At 35.8% G+C, this 19,873-nt stretch overlaps 1 long non-coding RNA gene across 1 annotated transcript in view; it reads right to left on the bottom strand.

Annotated features, from left to right (window-relative positions):
* Nucleotides 1-2,487: 2,487 nt before the first annotated feature.
* Nucleotides 2,488-19,873, bottom strand: part of LOC138165789 (uncharacterized) — a 34,802-nt gene continuing 17,416 nt past the window's right edge. The window contains exon 2 of the long non-coding RNA XR_011169459.1: nucleotides 2,488-7,619. This is a non-coding gene — a long non-coding RNA (uncharacterized lncRNA). The remainder of the gene's footprint in view (nucleotides 7,620-19,873) is intronic.

Genomic DNA, 19,873 nt, shown 5'->3' with positions numbered 1-19,873 from the left:
TCAATTGAAATGTTGTCACTTCCTCATCTGGAATAGTCTTCAAAGTTCTTCTTTGACTCCAGGGAGCGGCCTAATGGTAAAACTCTTGCTTAAGGATCTTCTATACTCAAAACCAAGTTATATGGATTCATAAAGGAGCTCCACTGAGATGGAAAGGATGATATAGATTTAAGGTATAGTCTCCTGGCCTGGAGTAGATACATAATAAATGCTTGTTGATTGACTGATTATTCCAGACCTAACAAAGCATATGTCCTCTTTAGTCTATCTAAAGAAAAGGGCAAATGTAGAGCATGTAGATTTGAGTAAACAAACCAACAACCTTTTCAGGATGCCACAGGTAAAAAAAAAAATAACTTCAAGAAGGGAGGAATAAGGGGAAAGGAAGGAAAAAAGAGGAGAAAAATGTTCAGTCTATATTTATTCCAACTAACCATTTATCCTGTTAACTTCACTTTCTTTCTATTTTATATTGTTTCTCATGATCTACTGAAATAATCTATAAACTGGTAGAAAATTTGAGCTTTAGGGGACATTGTTTTTTCAGTTCTATAGTAACTAGCCAGTTAATTTGCAAATGAGTAGGCAAGACCCTAAAGGAACCTATATAGCCCTGGAAACCAAATCTTATCTCAAGACCAAGTTAACTGCATTCAAAAATGCCCCAGGACCTCTTCCAACAAAAGGAAGAACAAATTTCACTGGGTCAGTTTGTAATTCTTTACTATATTAATTGTAGCTGTCATTGTTCCTGACCAGGGATAGGAAAACTTGCAACCTGAGGCAAAAGCAGTGTTTTTGTAATCTAGGGATCAGACAAGTAATGCAGACTAGTTTAACCAGACTTAATCCATTTAACTATCATTTCCTATTAACTTCCAAAGCTCTTTGGTCTCTAAGTTAACCTATATAAACAGGAGCCTTGATCCAGATGAAGAATGGTCATCATTAAACAGCCTAGATTCAATCTATTTTCATTTTAATAACTAAGAGATCCAGAGGCAACTTAAAATGTAGGTTTTTATCACTGTCTCTTTAAAACTGATTATCTTAAAAAACATTTTCCAATTGTCCCCTAGTTTTTCAGAGTGCCTTTAGTTCTAATTTCATTACGTGTCTTTTTTTGTGTACTAATGAAACTTTCTGCATTCTTCTTCTGGAAAATTTTGCTATTTTGCTAACTTTTTTCCTCTGTAGGTTTATTATGCTTAGAAAGAAAGGAAGGAACAATTTTTTGTAAGTTAAAAGATTTTTCTTTAATTTTATCTGATTTTATCTTCCCCTTTCTCTTCCTTCCTTCCTTCTTCCCTCCCTCCCTGCCTCCTTCCTTCCTTCCTTCCTTCCTTCCTTCCTTCCTTCCTTCCTTCCTTCCTTCCTTCCTTCCTTCCTTCCTTCTTACCTTCCTTCCTTCCTTCCATTTCTCCTCCCTCTCCACTTTTCTTTTTCTTGAACTTAGGTCTCTCCATTTCACTCAGGCTAGAAGTTCAGTAGGCACTTATGACCCAATCTTACTATTGATCAGCATGGAAGTTTTAATCAGTTTTGTTTTTCCAATCTAGCCAGTTTATTACTCTTCTCCCCATCCCTCCTCCCTATCCCTCCCTTCCCCACTCCCACCCCATCCTACTCACCACATTGGAGAGTTAGTATGAACAGGAGATCACCTTTTACCCTACTGCAACTCATAACTCCCAAATTCAAGTGATCCACTAACCAGACCTTCCCCAGTTTGTGATATCATGCCAATCAATTTTGCCTCTTTCAAAGTATATTGACATTGTAGTTGATCATCAAGTCCTGGAGATATGTGGCCAAAAAAAACCCCAAAACCAAAAAACAAACCCCAAACCTTTTACTTCAAACAGATAACTAAAAGACCAATGAACTACAGCCCAGCAAAGGGGCATTCCTCTTGCATTATAGCAGGCCATTTCACTCCACTCTAAAGACAGAGAAAAATAAACAAAGAGACACTGGAGAGACATAGACTAAGGGAGAAATGCGCTAAAATGTGATCGATCATCTCCTTTTGTTTATTTTGTGCTTTTAAAGAATCCCCTTGTTAGAAGGAGAAATGCACTAAAATCTGTACTGATACTGTAAACTAGACTTAGAACTTTTACCTAAAGGGATTATTCCCTCCTTCCCGTTGATCTTTTGATAACTAAAAGTATAATTTTTAAAAGTCTAATACCTTCAGAAACCTCCTATTTTTAACTATGGAGATAAAGGGGATATCTGTGTAACACATCATCATCATCAAAATAAATTGAAGGTGATTATTTTTCTAGATGTTTCTAAATATACAGCTGTTTGGTGCTGTATAGACAAAATATTCAGCTGTCAAAATCCTTCACTTTTCACCTGCACTGGTAGGTATCAGATAAATATTGCCATGTTGTATAATGAAATTGAAGAGTTAAGATAAATATTTTAAAGTCACACTTTGTAATGGTTTTTTATTTGTTTATATGTTAGTTTGGTTGGTTTTGTCCCTTCTATGGCTTAAATTCTTTCAACAGGCCCAGAGCTTTTGTGGCAAATGCTTATAAATAATTTTAAACTTCATATAGGTGTGGTCTTGAACTGCACCCATTTTATTTTTTTTTAGCTCCCTACCACTTAATTTTTGTGTTGTTCAATCACTCATTCCCTAAGTGGCACATGCCATCTCTTTCCATCCTCTTCCAAATGCCATTACTGTTGGTAGATAGAGAAAACTTTTGTCAGTTTGGGATCGTAATTCTTTCAGTAATGGAGAAGTTTCTTTTGATCTGTCTTCCATGTCACAGTAGGTTTTGTTTTTAAAATAGCATGCTACCAAACAATAGCAAACAAAATAAGAATCATTCACAGGAATACTATGTGTAAGCTGTATGAAAGAGGAATATTATTGTTCAAGGTTTACTTGGTTGATGATATATATACATATATATCTATAGATCTACATATAGATGTGCCATAGATATAAATCTCCCTTTTCATTATATATACATATGCATGCATATATAATCAAATACCTGTCTGCAGCATTAGTATCTTTTTTTTCAATGTGCAGATGCAGAGTTTATTGTAATTAGAACACTGATAACAGAGTAGATACCTGTAACAAGAGTAAACAGTACCACTGACCCATCTATATTGTAACGTTAAGCAGATATTCAGAAACCCATGCATACCAAATGCAACCTGCCACTTCAGGTATTTTGAATGTGGCTCTGCTTTTTTTTTCAAGCTCCATACTTCCTATTTTTCTGGGGAAAAAATTTTTTTAACCATTCATATCAGCATTCAGGTAAAACTTCATTTTGCATGTGTTTTTTTATGTAGAGACTGTGCTAATCCATTTCATTGATATGAGCCAAAAATATTATGCTAATCCCCCTTATTAATTATGTTGGGTGGGTTGAAAGGACAGCCTTCACTTACTGTATTTGAAAAAAAAACCCAAAACCCAAAATTGTTCTCTTTAGTGAAAGAAAAAAGTCAATATAATGTATTACCAAAGATAAACGCAATAAGGAATAATATTTAACTCTAGTTATGTTATCTCACATTCGGTTTAGCATTGTTGACATATTGCACAAACTCTGGAATTTCACTATTGCAGAAAATAAGACAATCATAGACATGGGGAGGGTCTGATCCATATGATTATAAAATAAATCTTGCTTTTCTTTTCTTTTTAAAATTTGCAGAAATATTTGTTTTAATATTGTAATTCATCATCATGTATGCAGTGGACAGACGGTACAAGGAGAAATGGAACAAGATGACAGGTACAGAAAGGGCAGGGGTGAATTTATTCTTGTTAAAGTAATAGGTGCACAACATCAAGCATGCTCAAGTTTGTGCTGGGAAATCTATTACAGATGAGAGAAATGGATGAAATGAAACTTGCATCATACATGATTACATGTTGCTTAATTTCAGAAAGGAGTCATTGCCTACAGAGGATTCCCCAGCTGCCACCAAGAGAAGCTGCATCACCCGTAGCTGGAGGGGAGACACCATATTGGGGCAGTTACACGCATCACAGCAATAATCATACCAGGCATGGGCTAAGGTCCAAATCATAAGAAGAACCAAATAAATTGACACAAACAAACAAACAGAAAACAACAGGACTTATAAACCATTTCAATGCAGTCTGACTTGGTGGAGATAAGGGATTCGTTTTTGCCCCCAAATTGATACTTTGCAATTAAGACTGTGTTCATTGGGTCATAGGGCTTAGAGTTGGAAGTGATTTTAGAGATCATACCGTCCAACTCCCTCATTTTACAGATGAGGAAACTGAGGCTCCAAGAGGTCAAGTGACTTGCCCACAGTCACACAGGTAGTAAGTACAGGGCCGAGATTTGAGCTCATATTTCTTGACTCCAAAACCAGGGCTCTCTCCACTATACCACACTGCCCCCATTATTTCACTCAATTTTTGTAATTATGTATTTGGACTATGCTTCTATTCATGCAACGCAGTGGTAATTTTTTTTCATCAACTATCTTTTTCCCATGTCATCAAAGACACCAGACAGTGGAAGAGACCTGTCCCACTTCTTTGTTTAAAGAAAGCCTTTATCAACAAATAATTTTTAAAAAGTACAAAGGAAGGGAAAAGGTACCACTCTGTGAATATAGCTCATTTTTTTCTTTTTCTTTTCTTTTTTTTTTTTTTTTGGTCACTTAGTCCAGTGCTTAGAGAGAATAACTTCTGGATAATGCCAGTAAAATTGAGATGAAAAGGACTTGCTACTATTGTATTGGTAGATTGCTGAAAAGATGGAAATGATCCATTGTGAACAACAACAAAAAAAAATGTACTATTGAATGGTCTTTGCACAGCAGAGGTAGATAAAGGTTATAACAAACTGCTTACTGACCATACACACAAGATAATGACTATAATTAGGAGGTCAGTTGAACAAGAGCGCACCTGGTAAGCGCTTTCTCAGGAGTGACTCGAGCTACCCTGCGTTCTTGCAGCTCTCCCTAGCTCCTTAACTTTCCAATGGCTATCCCTGCCCTCGTGGAAATCTACATTCTACCACTAGTTAAGGCTTTTTAATTTGTTATTTCTACAAATGGCCCCCACTTGCAACAGTTCAATGCTGTTAATACAGGTGTCGCATCCCCAATCCACCCCTTCCCCATCCTCAGCAACCCAGAGAAAAAAGCACCCCGTTTCCTAGCGCGAAAATAGTTTTGTTCGTTTGCATGGGGAGAAAAAGATGGACATAAAACAAGAGTTCAATGTTGTGTGTTGGCTTTTCTTTTCCCATTTTCAGGTGCATTTTTTTTTCTATTTGCACAGATCATTGTAGACTTCTCACTTTCAAGAAAACACTATCAAAACAAAGAGTCTGGTAAAATATTTGCACTTTGACATCTGAACAATTCTATCACTTTATTAAGGAGTAGCTTTTTTCTTTTGTCAATTTTGAACAGATTGGAACAGAAATCTATTTTATTTTTTGAAACAAAATATGCATTACTATATGTAGCTATGTGGCAGGGTAATTACTCTGTTGGAGGGATTAAACTCTGTCAGAACAAAAATGGTTACCAAGGAGTATTTCATAGCTAGAAAGTTGGTAACTAAACTTTATTTGTTAAGAGAACATTTTTTTTAAAGATTTTTCCTTCATCTCCCAGCTACACAGAAAACATCTCTGAAGTGCACTTTCCCAAGTGTAGTTAGAGAATAGGAAGGAATGTAAAGTTTGTTTTTTGTTTTTAAATTTTTATTATTATTTTGAAAAACAGCCCTTAATAACATTTCCTTCCATTGATTCTACTGTAAACTCTAAAAAGCCTTTTTTAAAAAGAAAATTTTTACACACTCAGCGGGTGAAATGTTCCCAAAAAAAAAGCGATGAAAATGGCAATCAGATTAATCTTCTCCCAAGTCTACTGATAGCTAGATAGGATAGCTGTTTATTGCACACTAATGAAAACAGCTGACTTATTTATTAAAAAAAAACAATCACAACAGGTTGTTCATCTGTGCTAATGCATTGCTGTGCACCCTTAATAACTGGAGTTGCTTTTAACAACATGTCAGAAAAACAATGGATTCAAAATCATACTTATCCTTTGCACAGTAGGTGCTTGAATGTTTTCTACTTTCTTTGCCAAGAAGGGGGAAAAAAGTGATGCCAACATCTTTTCTTAATTTGTCTTCTTCCAAACATTACAAATATTTGCTGGTTACGTAACTGTTGCAGAACTGAAAACGTAATTCACAATGAATGCCAACCTTCTACCTCCAAGAGGAAGGCCTCCCAACTAGTCCATTTGCTGAGTTTAACTGGTTTCACGTACTGTATTCTAAAAAAGGCTGCTCCTGTTCAACTGACCAGTGAGAAAGGACTGGACTTCTTTGAAATGGGAACTGGAGCAACACAGTTTGTTATAGTGTTTTTGCTTTTTTTTGCTTTGTTTTGTTTCATTTTATGTAAAAATTTAACTGTCCGATTCCACCTTATATGGAGAGCACTTGTTTGTTCAGCTAAAAGGAACCCCCATCATGCCCCTTTGGGTTTGCTCAGTCAGCTGGTTTGTGCAACAGTGGTAGAGTCACACCGATAGTGTGCCCATTCATTGTGATTACACAGACAGAAGCAAGCGGATGTTGTTTGCTTAAGGGGAAAGGGAAGGAAACTGGAAAGGGAAGGGCTTGGGGAAGGAGATGGTTTCCACGGGCAGAAGGGACAGTTAGGATTTTTTTTTCCTTTTTCTTTTTTTTTGTTTTTTTTTTTTTGTTTTTTTGTTTTTGGTTTTTTTTGTTTTGTTTTATTTTTGTTTTTTGTTTTTTTGTTTTTATTTTTTGTTTTTTGCTATGCCATAAAGTCATAGCAACCATTCCTCTAATAGAAACTGACAGGACATAAAAGACAGAACTATCAGATGAACACACACAATGACTAGAAATATATAGACAGTGAAAAGACTTAGTTTAGCTTTGAGAAACCATCCCAAAAAATAAAGATCCTGTATTAACAAGAGCAAAAAAACAAACAAACCAACAAAAAGGAAAAATAAAACAAAACAAAACCCCAAAACAAAAAAACAAAAACCAAACTCCAAACATTAAAACACAGTGTATAAAATGGTGTGAGAAATTTAAATCACCATACAGCCTTTCAGTCAATAAAAAGCTGTGTTTGTGTCCTTGTTAGTTGGATTCTGGCCCATCTTTTGAATTTTACCCCAAAGGCCTTGCAATAAGTGATTGAAGGGTAAAAGCACCCAGTTTCTGTTACATTTTACTGCAGTTATTCATTTTGCGTGGGCCTGCTGAGTGTCTATCATGACACATCCTTTCATTTATTCCTCGTTACTTGAATTGTCCTCCAATGTGGTAATGCTGCCAAAGCCCAGTCCTGTTGTATTCTGTGCTGCTGAGACTGTGAGTACTGTATGCAAGAGAATCAGTACAAGCACACACAGTTTGAGTCTGCTGTTGCACAGTCTTGATGCTGATGAAACTGTGAGCGACGTCCTGTGACACGATTCATTTATATTGGTAGTCCCTTTGGATTCATTATCTGACAATAGTCCCCATCTGACATCACAGCATTCTGGTTCTGCATTGGTTGGAAAGTTTTCATACAAACCTGAAGAATAAAAATTAAAAAAAAAGAGAGAGAACATAGAATGAATGACAGGCTGGGGGAGAGGGATGTAGCAGCATTTAAAGTTGGACTGATACTCATAATTCCTCTGCCTCTCTTCTATAAAAAGTGGAGATGTGATCCCAACCTCCCATGTCATTTTCAAGCACTTATTACACCTAAAATAATTACATTCAATTTTCAAGAAAAATCAATGGCTTATATGGCCCTTTATATCAACATCTCCTTTAAATCTCACAATCCTTTGAGGTATTATTATTCTTATTTCACAGAGGAGAAAATGGAGGTTAAGAAAGGTTACTCGCTTGCTAAGCAAAATAACTAGTAAGTGTGTGAAATGGGGATCTGAATTCCTATTCCTCTGACCCCCTGTCTAGCACTGTATTCATGATGCCATACTGAGCTGCTACTTGTGCCTTCTCCTTCTCAGGAACCCACAGCTTCTTCTGCTACTTCTTTCCTCATCTTTCAATAGGAAAATTGACTAAAAGGATACCAAGGTCTGCCTATGGTAACGTATGCTCCAGTTGTGTCCGTGTGATAAAAATTACCAGCTGGATCTTACATATTTAACTATCACAGTAGATAGTGAAAAAGTTATTTCAATGTGGAAATTAGCCTTCATCATCCCTGATCACCTTAAAAAAGTACTTTACTGTACTACACATGGCATGGACTCTGATCACAGTCCATGAAGGGTTCAAGGTTGTGATGACTGACTCTATACGGATCACGCAAACAAGTGTGTTGAAATTTATCAAAGCAAATCTTATTTTTCTGGATCATTTCCAGAGACCATATGCGCCCAATTATAATTGTTGAAAATGTCTCTGATAGGGGTGGCCAGGTAGCACAAAGAGTAAGAGCACCGGCTCCAGTGTTGAGAAGACCTGGAGATCGAATCCCAGGCTCAGACACTTAGCACACACCCAAAAACACCTGGCCATGTAACCTTGAGCAAGTTAACCCCAATTGCTTAGGGGTGGCCAGGTGGCTCAGCAAGTAAGAGCACCGGCTCCAGTGTCGGGATGACCTGGATCAAATCCGGGCTCAGATATTCAGCACCACACCCAGAAATAATAACTGGCCGTGTAACCTTGAGCAAGTTACTTAACCCCAATTGCTTAAAAAAAAAAAAAAAGAAAAGAAAATATCTCTGATAAAACAAAAGTGAAGAAAAGTGTCATGTAAGTAGTTGCACTAGGTAATATGCTCAACTACTTTACACACTTCTTGAAGAAAGTGTCTTATACCTCATGATATTTCCCATGGCATCTAACACAATGCTTTCCATGAAATGGTTGCTTAATGAACACTGGTGAATGATTGCCACTTAAATGCATATATTTCTAGCCAAATGAACTAGTTGGTGTGATGTTTAAAGATATTGTATGCATGCAAATATAATTACATAAGGCTTCGATGTAAATTCTAAAATGAAATGTGAATTTGCTACTTATAGTCTAAATAGTTTTATGATTTCATTTTCAAGTTCACACACACACACACATACAGAGTCTGTTTGTTTGTTTAGCCAAAAGAAACCCCTATCGTGTCCCATTGTAATGGTAAGCAAAGAAGTAGTTAACACTTTGTTTCAGCTATTTAATTATTTAGCACCTTGTTTCAGTTCAAGTTTTTTTACGGCTTGTCCATGATTATATGTCTTTGTTATGTCTATATTATATTGTTTATTATTATTATTATATATTATTATATATAATTATAAATATAATACAATATAATATATAATATAAATAAATAATTATAATTTTATCTATTATATGTCTATATTATATCTTTTGTTAAGAAGCAGAACTTGAGAACTCCTGTTGCTAATGCAACAGGAAGGGGTGGAACAGGGAGGAACTTAATAACCATATATAAGGAGAAGCCCAGGCTGAAGAGAGAAGTTGGAGGAAGCATGGCTGTGTTGCCTGTACTTTGTTTGTCTGTTTTGATGTTACTTGTCAGATTCATCTGCTGATAAAGGACGTTGATATTGTCCAGAAGCCCTGGGACCTTACTGGAATTCTTGAAAGAGGATTTTCTTGTTGTCTGTTTACAGAAGTCCTGGAGAAGGGTTTCAGAGGTCCTGGGACTATACTGAGATTTATGTTGAGTTCTCAGACCTTGTTTGTGGATTTGTGTTGACTTCACTGACCTTGTTGGTGGGTCTGTGTTGATTTCACAGATAGTGAATTGATGATGGTGCCAGCAATGTGCATGAGTGTTATTATGGTTCTTTTAAGCTTTGTCTTCCCAGAAACAGGAACTGTGAAGAACTTGAGGTGGACTGGACATTGTAAGCTTCAGTATGGAACAGGAACTGGACAAGGAGCTGGATGAGGGTCTGGACGAGGAATTGGGAGCCCCCTGCCTTTGAACTAAGGTGACTTAGATTTGGGCAGGAGCTGGGACCATGGAAGAAGAACCATGGAATCTGAGAGCCAGACTGAAGTCAAGATGAAAAGACTTCTCCTTGGGTATTTAATGCAAACTGAGAAGATAATGATTTACTGTGGCCTAGGGGTGGGAGGACTGTGTACTCTGTATCCTGTACCTCTTCAGGATGATTGAATTAAGGATAATTGGAAACTAATCTCCAATGAAGAGACTTTTTGAAAGAGAGATTAAGACAATGTGACCTAGGGGTAGAGAACTTTGACCTTTGTATTTTATGTCCCTTAAAGAGGCTTGCTCCCTGAGTATGATTGAGTTAAGGACTTCCTGGATTATTGTATATTGTTTAAAATTATGTGACCACTTTGGTGAAAACTATGTGGCCACTTTAGCAATAACTTGTTTTGCTATAACATTGTGGATGCTGTACTTTGGTTTCTGTGAATGTTTTGCTTTAATTTACTGCTGAATAGAGAGTTCACTATACTGTGTGATCAGAACCTTAAAGCTGTTCCCAGCAGCAGCCCTCTGGAAAGCTGCTCATGCTTGGCTTTACACTCATTCAACTGTTTAGTGCCTCAGTGGCAGAGTCACTCCTATCACATGTGCCCATTCTTTGTGATTACACATACAGAAGCAAACAGATGTTGTTTGTTGAAGGAAGAGAGGTAGGAGACTTGAAATGGAAGGGCTTGAAGAAGGACATAGTTTCCATGGGTAGAAGGGACATAGTGTGTGTATGTGTGTGTGTGCTCATGTGCACACACATATGCATACACACATGCATATATTTTCACCTTTATATTTGTGATAATATGATCCTATCATGCATATATGTACATGTATATGTATATATTTGTACAAGTGTCTCCTTGTTTCCAGTCTTTTCCTGTTCTTATCCATTCTGTATGACAGAATATACCAGAAGATTGATCACTCTAGAGCAATGCTCATTCTCCTCTTCAAAAAACCTAACCTTCAATGACTTTCCATTCACTAGTAAATGATTTCCAAAATCTTAAGCATGGTATTTAAGGCTACCCAATCTATCTCAAATCAACCTTTTCAGCCTTAGTTCTCACTTTTTTCTTCCATAAACTCAGTCAAACTGGCATACTCTCTATTACCTGAAAACATAGAATCTATCTGTCTGCCTTCCATTCATTCCATCAGAAATCAACTGCCAGCTATCTCCATTTATAAAAAATCACACTTATCCTTCAAGGCATAAATTACATATTACTTCCTACGTGAAACCTTCTTCATCAACAGAGAGGGGGCACAATTCTTCTCTATCTGAACTACTATGGAATTTTTTTTTTTTTATGTAAAAGGCTAGTCAGAGGAGTCCACTGATTAATTTGTTGAGCTGATGAAGTGGTGAACCCTGTTGACTTTAAATGTTTCTTATCTATTTAGAATGAAATGATGGATCTAAGCTGTTATACATTAATTTCTGAGAAAAAGGTTGTTTATTGTGGGTCAAAGTCACCTCTTCTTGCTGGCTAATAAAGATGAAAATCAACTACAGAATGGCCTCTTTCCCACTCCTTTTTTTTTTTTTTTTGCTTCTTGGAGAACAATTGGGGTTAAGTGACTTGCCCAAGGTCACATGACTAGTTTTTGTTTGTTTTGTGCTAAGTGTCTGAGGCTGGATTTGAACTCGGGACCTCCTGCCTCCAGGGCTGGTGCTTTACTCACTGTCCAACCTAGCTGCCCCAAATGACTGAACTTTATTTTTTTGCTTTTTTTTTTTGGAGTGGGGAAAGCAGAGCAACTGGGGTTAAGTGACTTGCCCAAAGTCACAGGGCTACTAAGTGTTAAGTGTCTGAAGCCCATTTGCATTCAAGTCCTCCTGACTGCAGGGCCTCTATTCACTGAACCACCTAGCTGCCCAAGACACACTCCTTTAAAAAAAATTTTTGTTTGTTTTTAAAATTCTAGAAAGATCTTGAGAGCAATACAGCAATTGTGAAATCATAGATACTTCAAATAAGAAGTTATGTCCTCATTAAACCACATCAACTTTGGCTCTCCATTGATAACCTTTCCAAATGGAACTAGTTATATACTAGTTATGAACTAAAGGAAAATGTATTTTATGTCTTTATATGTGATTGCATAGTCATAGGAATTAAAGGAAAAATGAAATAAAGATGTTTGTCAATATAATTATAATTTGACCCAGATTAAAGATTTTTTTTAATAGTGGGAGATAACTTGAAAAATGTTTATTTGTCCTTATTTCTTCTCTATTCTATGCCACAACTCTAGTCAAGGCAATAATACCCTATGGTTTAGTCTACTTCAATAGCTTCCTGGTTGATTCCCCTGCTTCCAGTTTCTCTCATCTCTAATCCATATTCCACAAAGGGGTCAAACTGATATTCCTAAAGCAATTTTTTTACATATATATGTATATGTTACAATATATAATTATATATTTTATTATGTTATATATGATATATGTATATATATACATATGTTAAAATATAGATATAGATATTCCTAAAGTATGGCTACACCACTCCCACTGCTCAGAATTCTCTAGTGCCTCTCTACAATTGTTAAGATAAAATACAGCCTTCTCTGTTTGATATTTAAAGCCCAAGCAATTCAGCTCCAGATTACCTTTCTAGGTATGTTACTCAGCTTCGTGTAGTCTCTCTTCCAATCAAACTGACCAACTTTCTGTTCCCTACGGAGCACATGTTATCTCACCCCCATGCCTTTCCATAGCCTTTCCATATTTGGAATTTCTTCTTCCTCACTTTAGTTTCCAGAGGTGAGGATCCTGCAGCCTCAAGGCCACATGTGGCCCTCTAGGTCCTCAATTCAGTCTGAATTCAAAGAGTTGCACTTAATGACCTAGATGGCCACATATGGCCTTGAGGTTGTAGGTTCCCCACCCTTGAACTCTGTCTTCCTTCAAGGCTCAGCTCAGGTGTCAATTCTCACTTGAGATCTTTGTGCTTCACCCCTGCGCAGTAATTAATGTTCTCTGCCCATATGAATTCACCTAATATTTAATAAACTTTTTACTTACTCATTTGTGTTCATTTTGTATTTCCCTGCATTATATAAGTGCAGTAAGGTAAATCACTGTTTAATTTTGGTCTTATAATTCCCCATATTTTACACAAAGGAGATATTTAATAAATGTTATTTTTGACTACACAATAGACATTAATTAGCTAACATGAATTATTTCTGCTTCTCCCTTACATCATTGAATTAGAGAGGTCCTTTTCTTTTCACTATTGCATAATTTTAAAATTTTTGAGAGTTAAGAAGGACTTCATTAGTCATTTAGTCCAACTCAACATAATAGAGCCAGTGTGGGGTGACTCCTGTGGAACAAAGCTCCTACCAGAGGCCTCTTGGCTTCCTTGGGACCATGATTCTAGCTATCATCAGCTCTGGGCCAAGACAATACCATTCACTTTCTGGCTTCCATCTTGGATATTCTCTAGCACAATCCAGACTAAATATCCTCTTCTACCTATTTTCTCAAACTTTCTCACTCACAAGGCCTTCTTCATATCAGGAAAAGACAGAATCATCAATCCTTTGGAGTTATTATTGTTCAATTGCATTATTCTTAAGGTGTGCAAAGTTGTTTGTCTTTACAAAATTACTGTCATTACATACATTGTTTTCCTGTCTCATTTCACTCTGCATCATTTCATATAGGTCTTCCAACATTTCTCTTAAATCATCCCTTTTATAATTTCTCAGAGAACAGTAGTATCCCATCATATTCATATATTGTAATTTGTCATTCTCAATTAAGGATAGTTTCTAGTTTTATTTGCCATTGCAAAAAGAACTGCTATAATTTTTTTTGTACATATGTGTTCTTTCTCTTTCTTTGATGTCTTTGGAATATGGGGCTAGGAACTTCTCTTTGCTGAGGCCAAGCCCTGTACCTACCATCTCTTCCATCAGATCATGCCTTCTATCCATCCCACTCTCTGAAAAAAATGTCCATATCTTTCCAATTCTGAAAACAACAACAATAATAACTCTCACTTGATCATATCATCTTTACTAGCTTTCAAATTGTATCTCTCCTCCCTTTTATTGCAAAAATCCTTGAGAAAGTGTTCAAAACTTTGTGTTCTCACTTCTCTTATTTTTTCTAAACCTGATTCAATCTGTCTTCAAACATTTAGTGGAAACTGGTGTATCTAAAGTCAACAATGGTCTCTAATTGTCAAATCTAATGTTTCTGATTTTCCAGGACTCTTTAATTATGACACTGAATTTATTATATTTACTCTCAAACTCTCCCTTTTTCAAATGTCCCTGTTACTATCCAGGATAACATTATCCCCTTAGGCATTCAAACTTAAACTTAGGCATCATCCTTAACTCCTCACTATCTCTTCCCCCTCTCTTCCCCAATCCAATCTGTTGCCAAGTCTTATCAATTTTACCTTCATAATATTTCTTTTATATGCCCCCTTCTGTCCTTTAACTCTGCCACCACACAGTTGTAGACCCTCATCACTTCATGCCTAGACTAGTACAGTAGGGTACTGATTGGTCTCCCTCACTCATATCTCTCCCTGCTCTAGTCCACCCTCCATTTGGCTATTAAATTAATCCTTCTAAAGGCACAGGTCTGACCATATCACCACTGCTATTCCCCATCTTGTACCCCCCATTCAATAAAGTCCAATGACTCACTCTTACCTGCAGGATAAAATATAAAACCCTCTGGTATTCAAAACGTTTCATAGCCTGACTCCTTATTTTTCTATTATTTTTACGCCTTATTCCCTTGCCCTTCCATGCACCCTGTGATTCAGTGATACATGTCTCTTAACAGTTCCTCAAACAAGCTATACATCTCCTGATTCCTTGCATTGTCACTGGCTGTTCTCTTGCCTGGAATTCTCTTCCCCTCCTCATCTCTACCACCTGACTTCTCTGACTTTTTTTCATCTCTGCTAAAAATCCAACTTTCTACCAAGAAGACTTTTCTGATCTCCCTTAATGCTAAAGCCTCCACTCAGAGTAATTTTTAATTGATTCTGAATTTTCTTGTTTGTACATGATTGTTTATATGTTGTCCACCATGCCTCACATTAGACCTTCAGCTCCTTGAGAGTATGAACTGTCTTTTTCCTTTTTTCTATCCCCATAGTTTAACACAGTGCCTGGCACACAATAAGTGCTTAATAAATGCTTGTTGACTGAAAACTATTTTTCATATCCTTTAAAGTCAATCTATTGTGGACTGCTTTTTATTCAGTGTGTTTTCCTGTTGTTTTGTTTTAATTGTGATCTGTTCTCTTGATCTCCAATTGTATCATATAAATCCTAATAACTAGTTTATTGAAACCTTTTCTTGTTCTGTTCCTGACTTGTTCATTTAACTTGCATATACTCAATATGTATCATTTCATATCATATGTAGTTGATAGATTTGGTCTGAACAAATCCTATTTGGTTCTAAGTTGTGCTATAATAATAGAATCACATAATTTTAGACCTGGTCCTTCAATACAAACTGCCTCCTCTTTTCCATAGAAATACATACTCATCCCCTTCCCACATATGCTTTGGTGCTTTGAGTGATCTGTGAATATCATTGGTATAGATAGTTAATAAAAAAAATTTTGAAGGCAGACCACATTTTATTAAGCAGCAAAAAATGATTTGAAATTTGTCACAAGTATCATATTAGTAGAGATAACTAAAATTTTTCTCTTAATTGAATAGAAGTATTAGAACAAAAATGATGTCATTTGAAGAGTATTCATTGTGATCACAGAAAGGCACATTTTGCCAACATTAGGTTTATGTTGATATGAGCTAAGTGTTTCCAAACTTTCATCCCAAACTATCTCCTCCCCCCTCCTTCTTGTCTTTGTTAGGTGGAGTTAAAGAATTTGCTAAAGATAAGACGGAATTGGAATGTGACTCATTAATAGTGAACCAAGAGATTAGTCTGGAAAACATCTTCAAAATGGCATAAATAAACAATTTTGAAACCACATGGAAAACTCAGGTACAGGGGAAAGGCTAGCCAGGGCCAGAGCCATTTCTGTGGCTTCATTTCTATCAATCTTGCCACCCAAGCTGTCATGGACTGATTTATTCCTCCGCATATGTTTGCTATCATGCAAATCCATGTTTGGCATTAAAGAAAATAGCTTTTAAGATATATGCTTAAACTTTCAGGATATGACTTCTAAGTTTGGTTCCATTGAAATAGTGTTGATATAGAGTAAGCACTAAAAGTTTTTAAAAAACATAAATATTGCCAGTCACCCCAAATTACACTAACAAACAGGTCATTTCCTCTAAGGTAGCATGAATAAAATTACATAAATGAGGTCTATATTTTTTCTTGCTTTTCTAGCATGAATATATATATATATATATACTGGGCAGTGGCCATTGCCAGTCGTCCTGGCCTGTGTCTTGCTACCAGACTCAGATGACTCTGGAGGAGAGAATGAGACTGATGACTTTGCCCAGCCCTGCCTCACTTAAATCCAATTCACTTGCAAGTCAAGATATCACCCTCCTAATGCCATTGCCATTGCTGGGCAAATAAATAAGGGGTTAATTTTTTTTTTTTGGTGGATAGTTCAGAAAATTTCATGAAAAAAATAACTTTTGGATGCTTTTGAACATCTGTATAAAAGATAAAACATACGTTTCTCATTGCTTCATTTTTTTAAAACATGCAAGAAAGCCATACACACACACACACACACACACACACACACACACTCTTTTTGTAAAGACATACCTAAGTACTGATTCTCTTTGTGTTATGGGCATTAGAATTGGAAATGGGTAACTTATTATCCTAATGTAACTTGCTATTGATTTTTACAATATTACGATAAATGTGAGAAGCATTGTGTTACAGAGGAAAGAATGTTGGATTTGGTATCAGAGGACCTGACTTCATTTCCTGGCTTTCACCTATATAATCTTGGCCATAACTTCTCAGGGTCTCAGCTTCCTTATCTGTAAAAGATTGGGGTTGGATTCTATGAGTGCTAGTCTAAATGTATGATCCCACGAACTAGTTGGTAGGATATTCAAACCCTATTGAATATACTTCTTGATCAAATTATAATAAAGGTACATAAAGATGTGTCCTTCTGTACTGTAGAACAAAGAAAATGTGAATATTTCTGAGAATAAAATAACATGAGCACACAAGAAATGCACACAGTGGGGATCACTATTCTATAAAGTCAAAGGATCTGTACATCTTAGAGCACAATGTACTTGCTGTATGGGGAAATGAAAATTGTCTTAAAAAATAAGCTGTAATATAATGAAAGTAATGGAATACTATTGTGCAATAAGAAACAATGAACAGATAGAATTCAGTAAAACCTGGAAAGACTCCTAAGAACTGAAGTAAAGTGAAATAAGTAGAATCAGGAAAACATTGTACACAGTACCAGTAACTTTGTGGGATGATCAACTATGAATGACTCAGCTCTCCTCAGCAACACAATGATCCAAAACAAGCACAAAGGAATCACAAAAAAAAATCCCTGTCCACATCCAGATAAAGAACTGATGGGCTTTGAATGCAAAATGAAGCATGCTTTTTTTTTCTACTTTATTCTTTTGTGTGTGTGTGTTTTCTTTTTAATTTGTTTTTTTTTTTCTTTCATGACTGTGACTAATACAGAAATATGTTTTGCATGTATAACCTATATCAAATTGCCTAGCTACTAACATTAACTGATGAATTTCAAATTAAACAGAATCAGAAGAATAATTTGCAAAGTGACAACAACCAAAGTAAAGAAGGGAAGAAGGAAAGGGAATGAGGGAGGGAGAAAAATTTGGAACTCAAAGTCTTGTAAAATAGTATGCTAAAAACTTTCTTGACATGTATTGGGAAAAAAATAAAATACTTTAAAAAAACTGTAAATGATCCTATATGAAATTAAAAGCAGAGGTCTATGTTTAAAAGATTCAGCAAAGAACTTCCTCACTTAAACAGTCAATAACCTCAGTTATTTTTCCCTTGTACATCATGCAGAAGTATAAATTGGGTTTTTGAAAATATTTTGAGACTAAGCAGAGAATTCCCACAGTCAATGAACAGTAACTGAAGTCAACTAGCATTTTGCTGGAAGGGTAAAGATTGCTTGCAGTCAAAGAGAATACAATCTAAACAGAAACTTAATACTCAAAGTACTAAATCCCACATTTCACGGAGCCATTTTCCCTATGTTGGTAAGGATTTTTTTTAAAGGTTATAGAGGTCTTACTATAAGAAAATAAAACAAAGATATCCCATAAATCTCTCTCTATTGACTCTTACTACAATTCCAATGAATTCCTTGAAATAGGCTTCTAGAATTGGACAGTTGAAATTATTTTTTGTAATTTTTTTGACTTACAATTTGGAAAATAGTCTGCAAATGTTCTCTAATTTACCATTAATGTTACTATGCAAATAATCTTAAAATATCACTGTGTTCATGTTCCTGTTCTCCTCAAAACTCTTCAGTGGCTTTCCAAGGTCTCATCAAATAGATTTTAACTTCTAATCTTGGCTTTCAAGACCTCAAAAATTGGGTTGCAACTAATGCACCTACATTCATGTCATATGACTCCCTTTAATATATTCCTGATTCTATGCCAGATGGAATACTCTACAATTCCATGGCCTTACACAGTCCCCTCCTGTCTCCATGCCTTTGTTCATGCTTTGTTCACATTAATCTCATGTTTGAAATGGATATATGTAATTGAGAAAGAGAGAATTAGAATAAAACCCACTTTCCCATATTGCTATTGATCCAAGGAAAAAGTATTGCTTGGAGGGAGAACAGAGATGGATGGAAACAAGGCATGCATCTATTGGGCTTCTACAGAATAAAGTCATTTCTTTAAAAATAACGATTGTAGCAGTGGCTTCTGTGTTTTGTGACCAAGGGTTCAAAAATACTGCTAGAACTTTAGATGCTCTTTAGGCTAGGCATACTGATTTCTGAGAAAGAGCCACAATTCCAAAAGAAATATTACTCCTAGAGAGCTATGGACATTGCCTTCACCAGGGTTTCCAACTCTACCAATGTTACAGGGACTTTTCATTGTTCTTGAGAGTTTTAATTTCTGCTACTGGACATATCTTTGACATCATGTTTCAAGAAATAAAATAAAACTTCCTTGGACTATTAGAATGACTAATTTGAAAATAGATAAGAATTTGTAGCATATTATCTGAAAGAAACCTTAAATTTAGTGTGTCAATAAATATGAATGTCAAACATCTTCCAAATTCCAAAGCAAAGAAAACATCCCAAATTGCCAGGAAGAGAGGAATGTGCCAAGGAATCCCTGAAAGGAAATATTATAACAGGGCATGGTGGAAAAGAAAATAAATCTAGCCACCATAAACATTAAAACATAAGAATTCATGAAGAATTAAGGTGAGTTGGCTCTAATATGCCATGCCTCAGGTGATCTTAAAAAAAATGACTATGGTCATCTCAGACAAGCCAATAGTGAATATATATATATATATATATATATATATATATATATATATATATATACACACACACACACACATATATATACACATACATATATGACATAAACAAGGAAACTACATTAGACTTCAAGTACTGAAAATAATGCAATAACACTCAAATACAATGGATCTGTGATCTCATCAATTCAGGAGTCCCCTCTAGGAATAGAGATCACAATCCATTCAAGTAATAAAAAAGTACAGTTTTCACAAGAATAAATACAAAAGGGCAATAATAATATGAAAGAATGCTCCAGATCACTAATATTAAAATATAAATATAAATTAAAATTATTCA

Source organism: Petaurus breviceps, unplaced genomic scaffold (assembly GCF_028583685.1).
Source record: "Petaurus breviceps papuanus isolate PSGF00001 unplaced genomic scaffold, PetGlider_PUasm1.0 214, whole genome shotgun sequence".
NCBI lineage: Eukaryota > Metazoa > Chordata > Mammalia > Diprotodontia > Petauridae > Petaurus > Petaurus breviceps.
This window is presented reverse-complemented; position numbering and strand designations above follow the sequence as displayed.